The following is a 7341-nucleotide window of genomic DNA, read 5'->3' as shown; positions in this document are numbered from 1 at the left end:
GATCTTTCAGGTTCAAATTGATTGGGCATCCCCTGCTTCAAATGTTATTCTTGGAATTTGAATGATTGAAAGACAAATCACATTCTTCATCATCAGATTAGGTTGTCAGATTTTACACATAAATTGTAGTGTTTTTCGACTATCACTTGTGCTTAGGTGCATGAATCTATTTTCAAAATTTTTGTTTATATCCATTGTTGAGTTGTTCATTTAAGATTTTTGGTAGTAAATCTATTGTATTGTGGGTTATGCGTTTAATTAGTTAACAATTTTAGTAGATTAATTGATCAAGTTGTAGCTTACATGGTTTATATAGCGATTTGTGAATATTGATTTATGATATTAATGTGATGAATGGAACATGCAGTGGTGAAGAACTTGGAAGATGCACATGAAAAGATTAAGAATACAATAACTTACACATGGAATTCATGATTCAAACGTATCTTGGAGATACATACTCTTTCAAACATATATGTTTGTGCAAGCAAATTTTATAATTGAAGTGGTAGAACTACATGTGATAGATTTAAATGAAACGATGTCTGGACCATTTGAACCAGTCAATCAATTAGTCAATCGATTCAGGTTAGTAAAATTCCATTTGATTAAATTATGTTCATAATTGTCGTACTTTATTTATTTTATGTTTTATGTTTCATTTTTATTTTGTGTTTCAACTTAAGCGTATATACATATTCAGAATGAAATCAGTACATTCTATTAGCATTACATGTTTCTAGGTGCTGCATAAGAAAGAAAAAAAAGATAAAGAAAAATGATATTTTGATACTAAAAAGGAGAAAAATATATAAAGAAGAATGATATTTTGATACTCTTGATGAATAAAGAAGATAATCAACAAAATATTATGGCTATTGGAGTTACTCCCACTTGCAGCTTCATGGATCCAGAGCAAAAAAATTAGAATTTGATTTTATGAAAGACATTCTTACAAAATGTATTCTCATTCATTCTTAAGAATTACTGAAAAATTATTTTAAGATTTTATTTTTTATATAATACCTTTTACATGAATTCATGATTATTCTTAGAAGAATGATATTTTTTTTCCTTTATTCCCTTTGTATTCTATTAGAATATACATATTGAATTCTGTTAGAATAGTTATTCTGTCAGACTATGGTTTCTTATTGTATCTTTATTCTTTAAGTTTGGTAAGTTTATTCTTGTAAGAATGCATAATTAGAGAAAGTTTTGTATAGTTCTTTATCAAACTTTTAACTCCATAATCTGGAGCATCAAATTCAAATCTTAAATTTAATGAAATTGGATGTGATTGTTTGGTTAGTAGCAAGAATATCTCACATGTCTTATTTGATTGTTAACCAAATTGACATAATTACCCTTAAAACTGTTTTAAGCTTATTAATTACATAGGATAATCACTTTTTAAATTACCAAAAATGATTGGACCACAAAGAATCCCTACATCCACACAATAGTTACAATCCACATTATAACCTATATATATATATATATATATATATATATATATATATATATATATATATATTAGAGGGAATTAGAAACCTTATTATATATTATATAATAAGATAAAAACTTTGTTCCCTTAGGAACAGTAACTCTTTCTGATTGGACCAACATTAATATATATTTTTTCTTTTAATCATTGGGTTCTCAACCTCCTGAAACACACACACACACACACACACACATATATATATATATATATATATATATCTATATATATATATATATATATATATATATATATATATATATATATATGGGAAAACTGAATATGTTGTTGTTGTGTACCTAAGCTTAGGTATAGAACCTTGTAAACGACGTAGTTTTAAACAAAACAAATCCAATTTCATTTTCTCTGAAATTTGTTTTAATAGAAGACTATTAAATTGAGTTAAATTAAAGAATGAAAACAGTGAATTATATAAATTTTTATTGCAAGGAATTATTAAAGTTTATAGGGAAAGTAAAAAAATCAGTATTTTTTAACGAATATAACTCAAACGTTTTGTTCTTCAATTAAAAAACTATATCCAATGATTTTGTGAAAAACTTGATTGAGTTATTGCATGTTCTTATTTTATATTTTATTCCATTAGTTTTCATTTAAAATTTAGTATGATTGATTAAATGGTCGTGACTTTCAATGCTTTAAGTTCTTAGACATAATGAAGAAAAAGAACATAAATTCGATCGGTTTAGTAAGTCATGTGATTAAAGAATAATACTAAACGAGATACCATGATTAGTTTATATATATATATATATATATATATATATATATATATATATATATATATATATATATATATATATATATATATATATATATGGATCAAAACTACATAGTTTAGAGGGTTCTATATATAAGCTTAGGTACATAACAACCAAATATTTCCTATGCCCTATATATATATATATATATATATATATATATATATATATATATATATATATATATAGATGATTGTCACTTATTTTCCACCGCTTCTTAAACGAATACCACATGTATTTACCCTAAAATTGATTTGTCCTCCACCAGGGTATCTGCATTAACCTATATGAAATGTGTCCTGCTTCATCTTCCGATAGGTGTCCACCCACCGCCATCATCTGGTACTCATGTCCACCCTTCCTTTACTTTCATCGCCTCAATGCCTTTTAAACCACCGCTATTCACTGTCTAAATATATTCTCCATTAGAATATGCATACCATCGACTTTCAATCACGTCTTGTTGCTCAAAAACTCTTTCCGATCTACGCTCTTTCTGACTCTGAACCCATCATCGATCCTCCTCTAGAAACCGACTTTTGATTGTTCCTATTTGTTTTTGCTTTCGATTCCATACGAGGTCACGCACTAACCTCAATTTTGCGTCTTTTGTTTTTACTACACCGTCCTGGATAGAGAGATTGAGGACGGATGATCCGCTGATGAACAAGGGGTTTTGGCGGGATTTCTTTCTGCTGATTCAATTAGCGATTTTATGTTATTTGTACATCTTTCTTATGTTTCTACGCCTTATGTAGGTTTTATTTCGCCTTATGTAGGTTTTATTTCGCCTTATGTAGGTTTTATTTCTTTGGTCTCTGAGTCCTTCTTCCCTATCTTCTATTTACGAAGCAAGACTAAGGTGATGATGTTTTTTTGTGAAATAAATTCGCATTCAAGGCTATATTTTGGCATGGCAAATCGGAAGGCATATCCGATTGGAGTGTGTAACCAGTGTTTACAGTCATAACGATGATTGATCAAATTTTTTCCTAGCCTCCAGTTTCAATTTTGGTTTCATGATTTTGAATTGTGAAGCTTGTGAAAATGCCATTTCAATAATGGAGGTGATGAGTCTGACGACAACCATAGACAACTATACTTACTAGACTTCTTTCCGTCTGGAAAATACTGTGACACCCCCTTTTTTACGGCCAGAAAAGACCGATTTTGTTTATGCTTTTATAATAAAACCAGAGTAATCTCTCAAATAATATGCGTAATTTGTCTCAAAACAAAATATGATAAAATTTTATCAAATCATTTCTTAAAGAAATGTAATTTTCATTTCATTAAAAAAATCGGGATGTCCACATCGATACTGACCAAAAGCATAAACAATACAATATAGGCCTTACAACAGTTATTTACATCTACTGGCCTATAATCCAAAATCCTTCGTCATCATCCAAATATGTTCTGGATCCACTACCTGTAATATAGAAAGCTGAGTGGGTTAGACTTGGGAGCCTGGTGAGCACATAGGGTTTTCAACCCACAATAAATAAATTTATTAAATTTAATAATCAAACAATCAACCCAATTACCCATCCCTTTTATCTTCTTTATTCTTAAAGATCTTAAGAATCATATGTCCTTCATTCATTCATTCTTAAGGATCTTCCTAAGGAATAGGCACGAAGTCCATCACTACCGATGTTCTTAAATTAAAATTGGTGAATACGTAGTTTAAAACATCTGGTAAATATGTAGTTCAAAAATACCTGGTGAACACTTAGTTCAAAAATACTTAATGAACTCCTAGTTCAAAAACACCTAGTAAACACTCAATTCAAAAATACCTAGTAAACACTCAGTTCAAAAATACCTAACGAACACATAGTTCAAAATACCTAATAAACACATAGTTTAAAAACACTTACAAGTTACGAGCCTGTTAATGTTCCACTAGACTGTCTAGAAAAATTTGTGGTCGTCATGTATATTCTGCTAGATGACCGGAACATCGTCAACATCGAGATCTCTCATCATTTTATTGCATCGTACATCAACTATTTCATCTACCCATGTTATGCCCAACATATTTATAGATAAAAATACATATACAGTTTAAATCATTCTAAACATGTATAAAACATTCATTCAACATCCATCTCAAATAAACAAACAATATATTGTATATATATATATATATATACACACACACACACACACACACATAGCATGTATTTTATATAACATACTTCATATCTATGTGTAAGGTGAAAGTGACTATACACTCACATGATTGGACGGTGATTGGACAACACTTCGTCCCTTAAAACAATATTTTTCAATGAAACTGGGATGTTTTCTTAAAAACCGGGCTTTGCATGGGCAAAGTTTCAACTCAAAAAACTCTTTTTCTAGGAGATTTCGGGCTCTTTGGGGATTTCTTATGGTGCTAGGAAGGTATTCTAGGCTTTTTTTTTGGGGGGGGGGGGGGGTGGGGTGGGGTATGATAGTTTAGAAGAAAGTTTAGGGTGTGAAAAGGTAAAAAAATTTAAACAAATACGATAGGTCTCGTACCCCTTTTATAGTGGCCGAAGCCTTAGGTTACGCTGGACGTAATCTTCAGGTACGCGGGGCGTATGACCTTGTGGTGCTCTACGCTGAGCGTAAACCCAGTACACTGCGTGTAGAGTGATGTGTGGCATCGGACGTGTCTGCATGCGAAGGAAAGGCGACGTGGCTGATTTCGGACGTTGTTCGAGTACGCGGGGCGTAACTCGAGTACGCTGGGCGTACAACCTCCTCGAAGTGTGTGCCTGAAACTTCAAAAATTCATATCTTTCGCATACAGACTTCGTTTTTGACGTTCTTTATATCCACACGTAGGTGAGATTATACTCTATAACTTTTGTTTAGACTCCGTCAGCTAATTCTGATTTTATTTTTAAAGTTATATTTTAACAGGCTGGGATAGGAAAAGTTCGTTAAAAATTCATAACTTCTTCATCCGACGTCCGTTTCTGTCTGTCTTTTTACCGTTGAACTACTATTGACGACATTTTCGATTCTCATTTAGGTTGTGTCGGCTAAAAATCACTCGATCTATAATCCCAGTTCCAGGCTGCATACTGCTATGTCAAATCTTAGAAAATTCATAACTTCCTCATATGAAGTCAGATTTGGACATTCTTTTATGCATGCTCTCGGTTTAATGTGTACTACGAATTTTATTTAGATTGCTAAGGCTAAAAGGTACTTTATCGTAAACTCACTTTTACGATACACAGCGTCGTGCTGGTTCTGTCACGAAACTTCGACAGGTCATAACTTCTTCTTTATAACTCAGATTTCGGTATTCTTTATATCTCCAAAATCCTTGTTTCGAACTCTACAACTTTCTTCATAGATATCAGATTTATCTAACATTTATTTTCGACGCTTATTTTTATCCTTAATTTATTAAATCATAATAATTAAGTATAAAACACATAAATTCACATAATTCATTCTTATTAATTCAAAATGAGTTACAATGGTTGACCTAGACTATTACTTCATCATTAATGCTTTAGTCCAAAAACACGGGCATTACAATTCTCTCCCCCTTAAGTTGATTCTGTCCCCGAAATCATACATCAACAAACAAATGCAGATAGCGACTCATCATGTCACTCTCCGTTTCCCATGTGAGATTTCGCCCATTCGTATGTTTTCATCGCATAAGCACTAATTTGACCATCTTGCATCGCAACTTCTTAGTCCTACAGTTAACAATTGCCTCCAGTTCTTCAATTAACCTCTTGCTTTCATCCAACCTTAATTCAGAAATTGGAATTATGTCGGGAACTTCTCCCATGAACTTGCTTAAATAACATATGTGGAATGTGTGATGAATACCATCTAGTTCTTCTGGTAGTTCTAGTTTGTAAGCTTGGTTCCCAATCCTCTGAAGAACTTTAAACGATCTAATAAACCTTGGACTCAACTATCCCCGAACCACGTAACATACTCATCTTAGTTGGACTCGATTCGATATGGCCTCTAGGGTCGGAATATCAATCATCTTCTTAGTTATTACCAAAACGATGGTAACGACATCCTTGAACAAAAACGAAATCAATTACTAGCTTCTTGGTAACCTTGTAACTTTTCCCTAATCCAAGTGTGAATCCGGTGCTTCTAGTAGTATAGGCCTCTACTAGTATTCACACCTTCTCATAGTCGTCCCAAGTATTGTCTCGCAATTTTCCAAGTCACCATTCAAGAATTTCACATAATCATTTAAAACATTAGGTAACAAAACGAAACTTTACATTATTTCCTGAAACGATTACATAAACATTCAATTTTAACCTACATTAGGCTTCTTATAGGCTACACCACCAGATTTTATTGGCCACTTCATATCTTGATTTTAGGATATATAGTCCTTACTCCTGATTCCTTGCATTGTTATCTGTTTTGTCGAGGATTATTTGGAACGCCCTTAGCTTTGGCGGTACATTTAGCCTTGCTGCTTCATTCATCTTTGGGCAATTCTTCGAAATATGCCCTTTTTCATTACATTCAAAACACACCTTCTTGTTGGATGTACACTCATTGGCGTAATGCCTAGACTTTCCACATTTGAAACATGTCGCCAGCTCGCTAAATTTTCCAAAAGTGTTTCTTCTTGCACTTATCGCACCATCTTGCTTCACCTCCTCCTCATCCTCCAAACTTTGAGAATTTGATTTCCTTGTTGGAACCTGAAGTTCCTTCAAACTTTCTCTTCTCGCCAACTTCAATCTTGCTGGTGGCTCTTCCTTTGATCATCTCCTCAACAGACTTGGCAGCCCATTTAGCTACCTCTAGAGTAAGTGCCTAACGTACTGGCATCGTGTACTCCCATGGAAGTCCCTTTGCGTACCTGTCGATTTTTGTCAGCTCGTCTAGGACAATACGCAAAGCAAACTCCATTTTGTATGTGAAGTTATTGGTGTATTCATCGATGGACACACTTCTCTTCTTCAATGTTAGAAATTGGTTCTCTAGCTCAAGCGGATTTTGAGCTGAGCAGTACTTGCGCTTGAAATGGACCAAGAACTCTGCCCAAGTCAGTTG

This window comes from Lactuca sativa, chromosome 4 (assembly GCF_002870075.4).
Source record: "Lactuca sativa cultivar Salinas chromosome 4, Lsat_Salinas_v11, whole genome shotgun sequence".
Lineage (NCBI taxonomy): Eukaryota > Viridiplantae > Streptophyta > Magnoliopsida > Asterales > Asteraceae > Lactuca > Lactuca sativa.
The sequence above is the reverse complement of the archived record's forward strand: the minus strand, read 5'-3'. Positions refer to the sequence as shown.